We start from the raw sequence: 16,439 nt of genomic DNA, 5'->3' as shown, positions 1-16,439 counted from the left end.
ATCTTATGTCATACGAAGTCCAGATGGAAGTTTATTCCAGAGAACTGCTGCTAATATTGAGAATGATCGGTCACCCATCCTGACTTTAGATGTACGCTTAACTGACGCCAATGCCTGATGGTGGGATCTCAGGTTGTGCAACTGTACATAAAAGTCTAATTTTCCCTGTAGAATTTGTGGGCCAGTTTTGTATAGCGTTCTATGGGGCATATTTACATGTTCTGGCGCATCTCTGCAAATCAGCAGGGATGCGCCAGAACAGATGCGTCATGCAATCCCCTCCTTCCGCCACCACAGATGCGCCGCATTTACAATGCAAGGAAGGGAAGATGCGTGACGCATCTTGTGGCGTATAAGTGGCGCATTGCTGGAGTTGCGTCGCAAGTGCGACGCAACTCCTGCAATGCACAGGGGCCACCCATACTTAACGTGGTGCATCACTCCTTACGCCTGCTTCAAGCAGGCGTATGGATTTGACACAGCAGCGTCGTAAAACTGACTCAGTGAAATCTTGTAGATTTCACTGCGTCAGTTTTACGGGGCTTTCCTGCGAGGGAACGCCCACCCTGCGACAGAACGCTCACATGTGTTTCATGTGGCGCTGGGCTTACAATGTGACTCATCTGCCTAGATGCGTCACATTGTAAATAAGTCACAACGTGGCGCATTGTTTACGCCACTGCTGCGTCACAAAAGTGACGCAACGGTGGCGTAAAAGTGTCGCAAAGGGCTTGTAAATCTGCCCCTCTGTGCATAGCACATGAGCTTAAAATTGGCTCTTTGGCTTACTGGTAACCAATGTAACTCCTTCATACAGAAGGAGGCTGAACTGTATTTGCTCTTGTTGCATATCAGTTTAGCAACAGCATTTTGGACCACTTGAAGTCTGGTGAAAAGGTAGTCCGCCATGCCAACGTACAGTGCATTTCCATAGTCCAGCCTACTCAGAAGAAGTGCCTGTGTCACTGTTTTTCTACAGTTTAGAGGAATCCATGGAAAAAGTCGTCTAAAAAGTTTTAGTGTGGCAAAACTTTTCCCGCACAATAGACGCACATGATTCTGCATGGATAGGGGGTAATCAAAGATGATGCCCAAATTCTTTGTAGCCTGCCTTGGTTTAGGGACAGTGCCCAGTGTCTGGGGCCACCAGCTATTATCCCAAATTGCATGGACGCCTCCGAAAAGTAGGATCTCTGATTTTCCAGCATTTAGCTTTAAGCAATGTCCAGACATCCAACCAGCAATTTCTGTAAGGTAGTGTATAAGATTGTCTTTAGTGTCGACTTTTGTCAATCTATCAAACAGGGGGATTATCAATTTTGTGTCATCAGCGTAGGAGCATATATCGAAAACCCATTTCCTGCTGACGTCCGCTAGGGAAGAAACATATATGTGAAAAAGAGTAGGGCTTAAGGTAGCTCCATGCGGGACTCCATAATTGACTTTTTTTGCAGTGGAAGAATAGGGAGCCATTTGCATTATCTGGGTTTGGCTTTTAAGAAAAGATGCAAACCATGCCAGGGCTTTTAAGCAGAGCCCTTTTTCATAGAGAATTTGTAGCAGCTTGCTGTGGGACACAGTATCAAAAGCCGCTGTGAGGTCCAAAAGGATCAGTGCTACGGCTTTGCCCTGATCGACTAAGGACCTAATATTATCAGACACAGCTAGCAAAGGAGCCTCGGTGCTGTTGTTTGCTCTGAATCCGGTTTGTGAAGGATCTAAAAGGCTACTGGTTTCAATAAAAGTCGTTAGTTGCTTATTAACCAATTTCTCCAAAACTTTAGACAGGTACGGTAATTGGGAGATTGGTCTTTAGTTGGCTGTATCAAAGATTTCACGACATTGTTTCCTTAAAATGGGGAAAACAACAGTTTTTTCCATATATCTGGGAAGGATGCAAGCTCTAAAGATTGGTTGAGGGCTTTGGTGACCTGGGGGCGTAATACTGACACCAAGCGGGAAAAAATGAAGTGTGCACATGGGTCTAATGGAGATCCTGCCTTAACCTCTGTCATGGCTTTAGCCACTTGTTCTTCAGAAGAAGGTGACATCCTGTCTAGATGACTATGGGCTGCAGGACGAGGAGCTCAATTTTCCCAGACCGTGAAGTCTTCCTTGTTAGAGGGAGTAAAGGTTGCATAGATTTTTGTCACCTTATCTATAAAGAAGTTGTTAAGTAGTTCACAATTCTTGGGCGAAGGCATCATAGATTGAGGCAGGGAGGTGGGCTTACATAGTGCCCGAATGACATTGTAAAGTTCTTTGGATGAGCTACCAGTTTTTTTTAATCCTTTCTGTATAGTATATATATATATATATATATATATGTGGGCATCCTTAGACAGATTCATTGCCCCATACGAACCCCCATGAAAAGGGATGGTCAAAAGCATGGACCGAGCCCACCGCCTTATCCCCCTGGAACAGACCCCCACTGTGGATACAGTAGCCTCCTGCTAAGTCCCATCCCCCTAGCCCCCACCCCTTCTCGCCCCCCAGGCTCCTCTCTCGTTTCCTCCATTTTCCCTTTTCTTTTAGTGAAGACAGAGGGTCAGGGGACCGGTCAAGCAGATACTTTATTCTTACCCAGCCAGTATGACTGATATCCCCGGCACAAGGCGATAAAGATTACATGCTATATGTTATATGCTATATGTTGCATGTGTTCAATAAGTAAAGCAGGGACAGTCAAGCATATCTGTATTCTGTTTCACTGTATCATCAACAACCAATCCATGCTGCTGAACCCCCTGTAATGACAAAGCGATGACAATAATGTGTTATTTGTTACACGTTGTAAGTGGAAAAAACAATAAAAACATTTATATAAAAAAACCAAAAAACTATTGTGTCGCAGGCACTTTCACCCGGTAAAGTTTACTACCATACCTGTACTCGTCCTCTCACAGGTACAATTCAGGTGACTGCTATAGTGGTACAGCTCCTGTCACAGTGGATGAGACAGGCCATTATTATAGTGATTCAGGCCCTGTCAAAATGTCCAAGTCCTCATAGATGATTCAGAAAAGGGGGTGGTCACCACCCCCTTTTTGAATCGTTTTTGGCCACCACAAGTGTGGCAGGGTATACTCAGACATGAGTCCCTTGCTCACTGCACCACCAGGATTCAAGCAAGCCGGGCCGACGACGGCTGAAATGCCAGAAACCGGTCCCCGGAAGCTTGTCTCCTTTCCGGTGAAGAATTGGCTTGGTAGTTTGGTCTGCACTGTTCCCATGAGGCACTGGGTCAGACTAATTTGTTCTGAACTGGGGTGATGCAGTGAGCTAAATAACAGTGATGGATCAAGCCCTGATCTCTTGACTGGGTAAGAGTGGTCTGCTTAATTCAGACACTCTGTTCATCACCACCCCCTTTTTGAATCAAGTCCTCATAGAGGCAGAGCTCAAGACAAACTATGAATGTCACACCTGTGTGCAGACACCTTAAACAAGAAAGCTCTCATTAAAGGTCTTCTGTTAATGGAGGCAAATGTGCATGCTTGCATTAGGGTCTTTGACAATGCTTAGTCTGTAAAATAAGTGCAGGGGTTCTCGTCAGAAGGCAGCTTGCACCAGCCCATATTTCTTGTTAGCTCTGCCTAAAACAAAACCAACCATGGAAGTGGGGAGAGGATGTGACTACAGGCCAAAGCTGTCGATTTCAGGGCCCTGGACCCAAGTTCGATTCCTGGGATTGGCTCAACATCCTGTGATCCTGGGCAAATCACTCATAGTCAAAACCTTTATTCGATCAAATACAAAATGATCATAAAAGTACAGGATAAGAATACAGGATAAAATAAAAAAGTATTTTCAATATTCATTTTCATTTTAGACAATATATAATTAATGTAATCTATAGTTAAAAAAACTTAAAAACAATCAAGGCATTTCCATAATATGAAACCAGTTGTTGCACTATCTAGTCCCAAATAGCTTCAACAATTTTCAAATTGCAAACTCATTGATTGTTAGCATCTCCCTCTTTTTTCTTTTTTTCAAGTTGGCCCATAGGAACAAAGCTAATGAAAAATATATCAAGGGGTCAGATAGACCTTTTAAAAAATATATTGCTACCCGGCATTGATTAAAATTCATTTTCTTTAATAACAAATCACTCAATACCCCTATGCATATCATAAATTAGTGTGAATGTGTCTTTAACTGGTGCTCATGAAAAAATGCTGGTGCCAGGGCTGAGCACCGGAAACCACCGGCTCAAATGAAGCACTGGTCTATGACAACCTCCCTAAACCTCTGTCTGTGTCTCACAGACCCTGCAGACGTAACCCGAGATATGATACTGTGAATGGATCAATCTCTTCTTTGGTGCTCAGCCCTGGGGTATCCCAGTTTCTCTTGAATCCATGCAGACAGGAAGTCATTCATTCCAAAGGTCTTTTGACAGTGATGTTAGCAGGAGAACCTACACTTAGTGCAAAGAGCCACTTTTGTTGAACACAGCTTTTAGAGCATCTCTAAAATTGAAAAACTGAGGTATTCTATGATTTCTTCTTACCCTTAAATTATACGTATGCTTTAGACTGCCTGGCAGTATTACAGCTTGGATCTACCCTGTGTATGTGAAGTATTTTGACATAGGATTAATGAACCAGCATGACAGCATCAAACAGGCGTTCCCATCTAGCAATTGGCGTTGTCTGATGTTTCTCATCCTCTGAGATGCATGGTCGCCTCATTTAACAGCAATATGATCTCAGTGTTAATTTTAGGATGATGAGCATCCTTGAATGATTCTGCGGCTCACTCTGTGACAAAGGTAGACACTGCAGAGGATGGCATATGAGCCAGAATAATTGTTCCAGTTGATAGTGCACATGTTGAATATAGCTAAATAAAAAATAACAGTGAGGGTTTATTGTTGCTTATGTTCTATATTTACACAGCTAGAAAAGACATTTCACAAACCATTAGGTTTTACTTTGTTAAGAAAACAGAGAGCACCTGTTTCAATTTCATAAAAGGCAACATCCATTAGCTGAAACAAATTAGTATTCATGACTTCACTGAATAAGCCGCTTTTCTCTGAAACACATACATTTAAAATCCTTTGTGAAAATAAAATATTTATGTGATAGGTGGGTGTGTATGACCAAGTAAGCGCCCTGCAGCATCCAGTGTTCTAAATGTTCAGCACTATTGAAATATTTAAATATAGGGTGAGATGGAGTTTAATACACCTTTAATCCCTTTGTTTAAAAATAAATCTGTTCAGTAGCTTTTGAGTCCAATAAATAACAAGTACATTTAGAATATCTTGTGGGTTGGTTTGTGATCTGATCATTGAACTGAAATCAGCATCTAATTGGCTTAAAAAAAATTGGTCCCTTCAAATCCTGCAGTCACTTTGAGAATCATAAACTATGTCCCAGTTTGCAAATCTTGGGGTAGATTTGTCAATGCTGTGTGCTAGTGTAAATTCAGAAAAAGTGTTGCAAACTAGTCTAAGGCTTGTTATGGAAGGTAGCCTGTAAAGTAACAAAAATAGAACATTTCACTCCTTTCTCTCTTCAGGGGTTTCCAACAGGCTTCACATAGATGCTAAGCAAATACAAGGAGATGATTGACAGAGCGCTGACACTCACCCAGTCACAGATCTGGCTTGAATTCATCATCGTTCTTTAGCTCACTTCGCCACCTCAGTTCAGACCCAGTTATGTGCAAATCAGTCTTGACCCTGTGACTCAAGGGAACAGTCCAGCCCGAACTCCCAAACGAGACCTTCCCTGGACCAGAATTAAGCATCCTGGGACCGGTTTCAGGAGTAACACCCTTCATCAGCCAGGCTAGCTTGAATCCAATGGCAAAGAGAGCTATGGTCCCACGTCTCGGCATACCCTGCCAACTCAGGGCGAACAAAGCAAAAACAAGGAGATGCTGGATGGAGCACTGAATCTTTTCAGACACTCACCTCCAGTCACAGATCTGCGTTGAATCCATTGTCGTTCTTTAGCTAATTTTGCCACCCCAGGTCAAACCCAGCTATATGCAAATCAGTCTTGACCCAGTGCCTCATGGGAACATTCTAGACCGAACTGCCAAGTCAGGTTTTCCTCGATGCTTGTTTCCGGTCCAGGGAAGACCTAGCATGGCCGTTCGGAGTAGACTTTTCCCATGAGGTGGACGGTCAAAACTGATTTGCATATGGCTGGGTCTGAACTGGGGTGGCAAAGTGATCTAAAGAACAATGATGGATTCAACCCAGATCTGTGACTGGGGGTGAGTTTCTGAAAAGTTTCAGTGCAACGTCCATCATCTCCTTGTGTTTGCTTCATTATGTACTGTAAACCTATACTTACCTCTACATATTCACCTACTATTAAAAGAAATTGTGTTCCTCCTGTTTGAGTATTGTACCCACGATTTATCTTATTTTCTCCTTGTGAAATACCACCATTTTGTTTTGAAGATATCCAGAAGTGCAGTATTAGAAATTACAACAAAAGCGAGTCAAATTAGACGTGTTGTATAAGCCAACTTTTAAAATCTAGTTAGCACAAATCATAAACGAGCTTTCAACTTTTACAAAGAACACACACACTTTCATTAAAAGAAATAAATCCTGACAGATTTGCAAGTGAAACATGTGACAAATGCAGCTATTTTAGAGTAGAGCAGCCTATATGCTGTACCTAATAATTAGTCCTTCGTCTGTTACCCAAAAGAAACACTTAAATGTTCTGTGTCCCTAATTTAGGAGCCTGTGGTTCAGCACTGAATATTTGCATCAAATTATCCCTCATTTTTCATGCTTGGCATGCGTTTTTCTATAGACGTTGCTGCAAGCTTGAAAATATATGCTTGGCACATAGTTGTAGATCTTCCACTTAATATCTCTCCCTCTCCCGTCAAGCACGTCGAAGTAGAGAACATTCACTGTGCCATGACAAAGAGGAAAATGCATCACGCAGGGAGGAGATATTTGTATTAAATTAATGTAACAGCAGCAGAGACAATAGGGCCCCACATCACGCTCTAAAGGCATTGCAAAATCTGCAAGTTCACCAGCATAGAAAGGATTTTTTGACTGAAAGACGCTGGTATTGAGGTAAGCAGGCACTGATTTCCGAAGCCGCTAGACAAGGAAGGGTCTTATTTAGAGGTTGGTTGACCGGATACTATGTCACAGGTGCCAGATTTTGGTGCCCCAGTCTATTGCCTAGTCAGTCGATTTTCCAGTTTTTCCACCCTCTTTTCAACCACTTCCATTCTGTTATGGAATGAGGCAATATCCAACCTTGGTAACTTGATCTCCCTAGCAAGTTTGGCAAACCTCTGATCGTCAAACTTAGATAGCCCATGTTCTGGTGTGAAGGACATCAAACCTGGGCTTCAATGGGAATTCACAAGGGCATATTATCAAGCCCCTTATCGTCGCTATAGCTGCAGTTTCCTGCCGCTAAAGCGGCGATAATGTTATCGCCGCTCTTGATAATATGGTCCATAGTTTCGTACTTGTGGCTGTATTTCCCTCATGATTGTTCAGAGGGTGAGGTCCTGTAGATTAGACGTAGTTGTCGAAGAAGCAAAGAACTGGAAATTGAAAAAGCAGGTTTTGCATCTCTAGCAGCTTTGCAAAAAACAATTGCCCTGAGGATCTGCTTGACAACATTGCAGCATTTGGGGGCAGATTTACAAGTCCCTTGCGCCTCTTTTACGCCGCCGTTGCATCACTTTTGTGACGCAGCGGCGGCGCAAAAGATGCGCCATGGTGCAGGGTATTTACAACGTGACGCATCTGGGAGATGCGTCACGTTGTAAAGCCCTGCGCCATAAGGAGGCGTTTTGGCGCAGGGGGGTCGTTCCTGCGCAGGAACGCCTCTTAAAAGTGGCTGAGTGAAATCTAGAAGATTTCACTCAGTCACTTTTAGGCCAATGCTGCGTCAAAACCCTGCGCCTGCTTGAAGCAGGCGTAAGGCTTGACGCAGCATTGGATAGATAGGGCCCCCCAGAGCATTGCTGGAGCTGCGTTGCGCTTACGACGCAACTCCAGCAATGTGCTGCCTTTACAGCACTGATACGTCACGCATCTGTGCCGTTTTTCCCCATGGTGCGCCGCATTGTAAATGCGGTGCACCATGGGTGGCGAAGCAGCTGCGCACAATAACTGGCGCATCCCTGGGGATGCGCGCGTTATTGTAAATCTGCCCCTTGGTGTCTGGCTCGATGAGGGCTGTAGATATTTGCGCTGCAGTGTAAGGTGGAAGAAAAACCTCAGTGGAAGCCACATGCACATATGAGATACACTGATACTCTCCCACAATTTCTCTACTCTTCCTTCCTCTTGAAATGTATGCTCTACACTACCTATGAAAGAACAAAGTGTAGGCGGCATGTCGGCAGCACATCTGTTGGATATGTATGGTGAAAGGTTCATATCTTGTTCTGCTCCATGTTCACAAACAGGAAGTGGGGCAGATGTTGGTTAGTGACAATTCCCTTTCCTCCCCTTCCCCCAAACCTGTGATGTGTCAACGTCAGAGGCAAAGAGGGGAGATTGCCTTCTCTAATTCACCATTTAGTGCCTCATTAGTGTCTTTTGAGTCCCAAAGGAGAAGGGGATCACCACCATCATTCTCCCTCTTTCTTTAGCTCTCTGGAGTCCTGGGCCAGGTGGGGGAGGGTCACAGAAGCCACTGCTTCCCCTGCGTTATGTCAGAACCATTTGAAAACAAGTGTATTTATTACTGTAATGTAAGAACAGTGAATAATCACATTTCAAACCAGTTCAGCTCCAAATTGTTGTCAGAGTTTGCCATGCTTAGCATCAGTACTTATTTCACACCCCAGCTCCAATTTCTGTCAGCTTACCATAAGGGAGAGGTGTCTGACAATGTCTTAAGCAGAGCACATCAGCAGAGTATTTAAAACTCATTGAAAACTACATTTATAATGCTTCGTCCCTGCCATTTTTACAGCTTGGGGTGATATGGAATAGTCCAAATTGTCACATTTATTGGAGTGTGATGATTAGTAGGTAACAGTGGCAGAGACAGCACAGGTGTATGGTCATGGAAGCTGTTGTAGCCTCCCAAGAAATACCCTGGGCTCTGGCACTTTCTTATTGACAAATTAAGCACTTATCCAGTTAGCAAATTAAAGCCTTTTTTGTAAGGGAACCCTACACAGCAAACAGTTTTGTTTACTAGGGGTTTTATTGAACCGAAATTAGAGAACTCCTGATGCTTGAGGCAGAGAAGGGGTAGGGACTGTTGCAATTAGGTTTGCCCATTGAGTATGCCTGGATGTTTTGCCTTTTGGAAACCTGGTTTTGGACATTTACTGTGGGTGAGTCTCGCTCCATGTGTTTGATCCATAGTAATCACATAGTAAATGAACTGCACATGTTTACGTCCAGTGTCTGCCATTTAAGAGAAGGTCGCTGTGATGCAGCAAGGATAAGAGGCATTATGCTGGTTACACGTGAACACTTGTTCACACATATGTTCACACGTGTGAGTGGGCACATGCAAAACTACTGTCATACATAGCCCAGTAACTGCGCACAGGTAGCTGATGTGGTTAGGCTTATAATGTTAGTGTACACTCATAGGGAAAGTCAGTGTGGTTTGCTTTTTTGTCTGCAGTAACGCTTTATTATACATACAAGGCGACAATTGTGTTAGAGTGCAGTTTTGCTTCCCTTTGACCTACAAAGTCTAGTGACATGGGGTGGAACATATGCACCAAAATCAAATCTGAGAGTTCAAGAAGATATCTGTACAACGTATGGGTCATCCGGAATTGTAATATTTCTCAAACCCCAGGTCATGATCAGAGCCCAGGCCTTTTTTCCCCCTGCTGGGTTAAGTTAATACAATTTTTCCCCAGCAAGAAAAAAGGGCACCCCAAAACATAAAGGAGTAATTAACAGTGATTTCCTCAGCTCCTGTGGAGGAAAGGGTAGGGACAAAAAAAACCTGCATCTGTTAATTGCCTGTCATAGTGCACCAGGGCTTGGGGCAGTCCAAGCCACGCAACAAAGAAGTAATCCCAGACAACTGGAGACAACAGAGGAAGTCTTTCCCGTTGGAAACTTTGGTGGTAAAGACTCTGGCAGTGATGTCAGTACAGGGCGGAGCTAAAATCCTAGGAGCTCATGAGGCCATTGGCTCTTGGGTGACAACATCTTGAACTGTACAAGAATGCCGCGCAGGACGATTGGGACAGGGTTGGAAAAGTGGTGTGACACCCCAAGATGGGCCTCCAGGGAGGCCTGGCTTCTAGAACCTTCCACCCCCTTCAAAAATATTTGCAGAAGGGAGAGAGAGTGGGCTGCTGTTTTTTTTGTGCACTCACTGCTTGACCCTGGGACTGCGACAACCATTGAAAACTGAAAGGAGAAACCCCAATGCGAAAAAGGACTAAGGACTCTCCCTCTTGACCACAGAACCAGTGGATGTCTCCAAGGCTAGGGAGGATGGTTCTCTTACACCACCTGAGGACCACTTGGGGGGTAAAAAGCTGTATTTCTATGCCCAGAAGCAAAGACCAGGAAGAGAGCTGGCACAGGGAGCTGGGGAAACCATCTCCCTGTAAGGTACACCACTTTGTAGGTCAGGAGGCCTGCTAGCTAGAGATTTCCACTAAGAGTAAAATTAGCCCAACGGGGCTAGAGTTTTGGGTGTTTTAAGATTGCTTAATTTGGACCTCCCGTGAGAAATGTAGCATACAGTGCTCCACCAATTTATTTATTTGAAATTCCACCCAAGGTGGGACAGGATGACACATGAACTGGCATGAATGATTTGATACTGGGGGAGGGTTTGCTAAGAGGGGCTTCTTGGGGCTCCAATTTCAGGTCCTCCATCACCACAAATGAAGCTGAGGATAAAGTGCAGTGCAACAACACTCCACCCGCCAAACAGTGGTGAGATTGCCCTGCTCCCCGTGACAGTGTCTGGGTGGAGCAGGCAGCCACCACCAATGTGAGTGCCCTTCCCGCAGGATGGAGCAAGTAGAGAAGAGTGCTGCCAGCTCTCTAGGGCAGCAGAGAAGAGGCCGTCACATGGGGGAGCCGGTAGGGCAGCAAGGGGTGTAACCCTCCCAAGCTGCCCCACACAAAAGGAGGCATGTTGGTGGCCAGGTGGGACCGAGCACCGCTACAAATAAAAATAAAAAACTTCAAAGGAAAAGGAACGCTGCGCCCCAAGAAGCAGCTGGAGAGACACTCCTAAAATATTTACTACTCCTAGCTTTGGGCCTTGCTAATTTGCATATTTTTCTTAGAAAGTGCTGTGGGGGGCTGTAAGAGTGACAGCAGCTCCCCAGAAGTAATATTTTACTTAGCATTTGCGGGGGCAACTAATCCATGACTCTCTGCAATTTATTTTACTTAATTTGTAAAAGTACTGCCAGTGCAACATCCTCTAGGGCATAGGTCTTCAAACTGGGGGGCGGGACCCCTAGGGGGTCTCAAGTGATCCCGGGGGGTGGCGGCAGGCTGTGCCCAAAAGCAGCATTATGCTCACAGCAGTGCTTTCTTTTAAGCATGGAAAAAATGAGCATCAGGAAGCCTCTCTGTCAGTGGCCATCACTAACATTTTTTGTCATTTATATGTGGCTGGGAGTAGGTGTCAAAAGGGGACTCAAAAAATTCTCTACACCACCCACTCCCATTTCTAATAATCACACTGTGGGTATTTTGAGATGTTAGTAAGGCCTACCTGACCAGAATAGTATGTTTTGCAATTATGTATTTGGTTGCATTTTTATAACAGTAAGATAATGTAACTGTTAAGTTTGAATATGTCTCCTCTTTAAATAAGTTGAGACATATTAAAAAAAAAATCATCAATATTCCAATAAACACATTGCCAATGTAATGGAATAATTATGAAAAATTCTGAGGGGGAGCAAATAATTTAATTTTTTCGCTGGGGGCGGGGGGAGCAGCATTAAAAAGTTTGAGGACCACTGCTCTAAGGGCTGGTTCCATGGATACAATTATTTTGGCATGAAGGTGTATATGGAAGATACATGGAATTAAGCGTCGTCTAGGGGCTGGATATATGGTTGCATTTTATGTGATCAGAAAGTGGCACCATCTAGAGGTTGTTTTTATGATTGCATTTTACATGGTTTGTAAGTATATAAAATCGCATACACACATTATGCTATTTTTAAAATGCTTTATTGACGTAATGTTGACAGTGATTAATGATTAACAATAATAAGTTCATTTACACATAGTTATTGATTAATGCATTTAGAAAAAAAATGTTTTTAACATGTGGTTTGTTGATCTTAATTAATTTATAAAGCCAATATGCCTGTTTTATATATTGTGATGTTATCTGCTATAGATGGGAGCAATGTGATTTTGGGGGTCATGTACAGGATGATGCAAAGATTTTCCGAGAATTCATTTTAAACTGTGAACGATGGATTTCAAAAAGAGTTTCTAGGTTCCACATCAGCAATTACCAACTAGATCACATTTAAGGTTATCGCCTTGTTTTTGCGCGGATATCACATATGATGATATTTACGAATATTCTAGTGCTGCATGGTAATTATCAGGGTCCCCCAATCTCTTTCTCTAGGGCAGGGTTCTCCAAACCGGTCCTGGAGGGCCGGATCCATGCCAGATTTTTTGGATATCCCCATTGAGATACATGTAGTTATTTTAAAAATCTGGCATGGATCCGGCCCTCCAGGACTGGTTTGGAGACCCCTGCTCTAGGGTGTATAACAGAGTGACGTTGTTTGATGGATTTGTTATGTATTGAAAATCAATTTTCTTTTCTCATACTTGCTTCTGAGCAATTCTGTGGTGTCCTACAGAATGACTCAAAAAGACAATGTAATCTGTGGCTGAAATTAACATTATTACTGTGCAGCCGCCTATTTGTGTTTGTAGTTGTGGAGTGAGGGGCGCACAGTTTGTGGAGATGCTGTTTTCAAAACACCCGTGTTTATTGTTCTTTCAAAGTTTGTATGATGATCTATACAGGTGAATTTCTACTTTGAACTGTAAGCAGCTAAATAGTTAAGCAAAAGATTTATCTCAAATGAATCCAACAAATGTACCTATTATTAAGCAGATTGGGGTAACTCACTGTACTGTACATGAACAGTAAATACCCTAAATTAATCAATCAAAGGACTTGGGGCCTCATATATGAAAAGTGACGCATCGCTGCGTGAAAACGGCGATGCGTCACTTTTCACTGCGCCCTCCTTGCGACACCAATGATGCGTCATATTTACAGTGTGGCGCATCATGGTGCAAGGATTTACAGATACGTCAGTATGTCTGATGTATCTGTATGGCGCAAAAGTGACGCATTGCTGGAGTGTGTCACAAAAGTGACGCAACTCCAGCAATGTGTCCTTTCACATGGGGCTAGCCCCATGTGAAAGGGCCTGCGTCAGTCTTACGCCTGCTGTGAGGCAGGCGTAAGAAGTTGACGCATTTGTGTCCTAGAAGTGGCGCAATGAAATCTCATAGATTTCACTGCATCACTTATATGACCCTGTCTTGCGTCAATACGCCCCCCTTGCATACTTTATACCTGGCGCAGGTATAATGTGGCGCAGGGGTTTACAAAATGACAGATCTACCTAGATGCGTCACTTTGTAAATATGGTGCAACGAGGCACATTTTTTACGCTGCTGGTGCGTCACAAAAAGTGACGCACCGGCGCCGTAAAAGTGACGCCCGTAGTATTTTAGTTACAACTATTTTTTTAGATTTATTTTTAGTTTTGAGCTGTGCTGAATAGGAATTATCAGGGAAGCTATTTCACACAGATATTCTAAAAAATCTGAGCACTATTTAAAAGCACTCCAACGAGATGCCTGTTTAATGCACATTAGATTCATCGCTTATTCTCTGATTGGTGCTCTAGTAATCTAAAAATGCAATTTAAGATATTGGCTTTAATTCGCAGAGATGAGACCTAATTAGATGATGTATAAAATCATATCTTCTATTTGCCTCCTCGAAATATTACATCTGTGTGGTACTCACAGCAGCAGGCAGTGGGACGGAAAGCCACATTTATTGGCAGTGCATAGCTGTGGGATACCATTAGCAGTGAAGAACATTGGCAGGCAAAATACTATGGGGCATATTACCAAGCCCGCGATAAATGCGTCAGCGACTTTTTAAAGACGCTAACGCATTTTTTTCATCTTCGCACTATTCCCAATAAGTCTCTAACCTGAGTTAGAGACGTATTCTTGACGTCAACTATCGCCCCGCGCTGGGGGCGATAGATAACGCTACTGGGATGCAGGGTGGGCGTTCTCACATCCAACCACATGTAAAATGTGGTTGGAGGTGTTAACACCCTATTATCAAGGCAGGCGTTGGGAGAAGGAGACCTGCAATAAAGGAGTTTATCGCAGGTCTCCGTTTTCACGCTTGTTTTCATGCGCTAATGTTCCATATCGCCGACTATCGCCGAATTTAATTTCGCCTACGTGTTGCGCGTTGATAATTACGCGCTGTCACAGCGAAAAAATCCGGCGATATGAATTATGTGCGATGTGCGTTTTTTAATGCACATCTAGATAATATGCCCCTATGTTCTGCAATATACCTAGCACACTGCACAGCTTGACATGCCTCAAGGAGCTATTCTAAAACTGAACAGTTGCATGGAGATTGGAGAACGTTTGCTATATAAACTCACATTTATATTATAGAAAAATAGCTTATGACCATGGGAAGGCATTCCTGAGATGGACTTTGTAGGAACCCAAGTAATTGCCCCAAATTTGGGCCACTTAATAGAAGGCACATTTAGATTAGTCAATCACACCCATTTCCCTGAAAATGTTTTACTGGCTAGATCAAGAAGATGATTCATGCAGGCATTTATGGATAATGAGTTAACATGTAGATAGTGGCCTCTATCGGGAACAATGGCAGCTCCCTTTTAGCCAAGGGAAAACACCCAAAATATGTACATCGGGGATAGACCTCTGCCGGTCACGAAGTTTGTTTGGGTCAGCCCTGAAAAGGGGACTGAGATTGTTCTAAGATTTCTTGACCATGAAGACTCAGGGATCTTCCACTCCATCTTTTAGCTGTTAAAATACTTGTATTAATTCAAGTTTGTGCTGGCTGATCAAAAGGCTCTAATTGGGATGTAATCAGGAGCAGTTTTGGAGGACAAACTAGGCTTTTGCCCAGGTAGCCACTGTGACTGTCTACGACTTTGAATTTAAATCTCCCAATAGGCAATGGATCAGGCTCAGGACCCGTTTAAGATGGCCGCAGTTCCAGAGGTTGTGGCAAAAATCTGACAGCATATTCTCTGCAGTATGTCCATAAGTACTACATATAGCACTACAAAAGCCAAGATTCACCATCGCCAGACCAGTGGAGAGCTCCACTCCGTATTACGTTTGAAGGACATTTATGGGTTGAAGTCTAGGATGATGATGCACGGGTTCCTCACTTTGTGACTGGCATTTCAGGAGGCTTCTTGCCAGATAGGTGATCTAAATAGGCAGTGTTTAGGGTTCTTCTGCCTACCTGTGGGCTTCTTTAGGGCAGCAGAAGCATTCTTTCATCCAGTGGTATGAGTTTTCCTACCCACGTTTTTTTTAACTGAGTTTTATATATCGTGAACTTGACCCGAATTGAGTATAAGAGAGGTTTACATAGCACCAGTTGCATTACATGAGGACCCATTCATTTGTGTTAGACACAGGGAGATTAAGTGATTAACATTGTTTCCTAATCTCCTATGAATTTGGGTGGCATCTGAATAAATATAGAAATATACGCATTTTCAATTCAAAGAGTTTATTACAATTGATAAGGTAATCACCAATTCTCGAAACGTGTCAGCTGGAGAGAAATGACACTTCGTTGTAGGGAACTTTAAAAAATAGTCCATGTCTATAAAAAAATAGACTGCTCTTTTGTTCCGGATGTTACGCTTGTCATTAATATAAAAAATGTTGATGTTCATATCATGGTCCCTTACTACACCTGCTTACAGTTGAATAGAGCCTAGCACACATTTTTCACACAATCACTCTATCTAGGGTGCTTACAGTGAAGACCTTGAGTTAGTGCATGAAGAACAACCCTTAAACGCACAAAGACATGCTTACAAATATATCAGAAGTCCCACTGGATGTTTCAAGAGTCTGTCATGCTCCAGAACCTTTTGGGCTACTTGTTATTACACTTTGGAACAACAAATCACAGACAGAATTAGCTCTGACTCCTACGGCTGGTGGAACAGTGAAGCTTGACCTCCACTCTAGAACATTCTACCTAAAATTCACTTTTTGTTTTAGGGCCATATGCATGAACACATTTTCCCATAGACAGAGAATGGGCAAAACTCTTTGATGCATCTGGCCCTAAGTCTGTCACTGCTGACTCTTATGTGGCTAAGCCTTAGAGTCGTACAAACTGAACTTAGGTGAATAGAGCAGAGAATATGTT

At 43.2% G+C, this 16,439-nt stretch overlaps 1 protein-coding gene across 1 annotated transcript in view; it reads left to right on the top strand.

Moving 5' to 3' along the window:
* The window catches only part of CDH13 (cadherin 13), a 2,285,705-nt gene that overhangs the window by 221,632 nt on the left and 2,047,634 nt on the right, over window positions 1-16,439 (top strand). The window lies entirely within an intron of this gene.

This window comes from Lissotriton vulgaris, chromosome 12 (genome assembly GCF_964263255.1).
Source record: "Lissotriton vulgaris chromosome 12, aLisVul1.2, whole genome shotgun sequence".
In the NCBI taxonomy this organism is placed as follows: domain Eukaryota; kingdom Metazoa; phylum Chordata; class Amphibia; order Caudata; family Salamandridae; genus Lissotriton; species Lissotriton vulgaris.
Note: the sequence above shows the minus strand (reverse complement) of the source record. Positions and strands in the feature narration are given on the sequence as shown.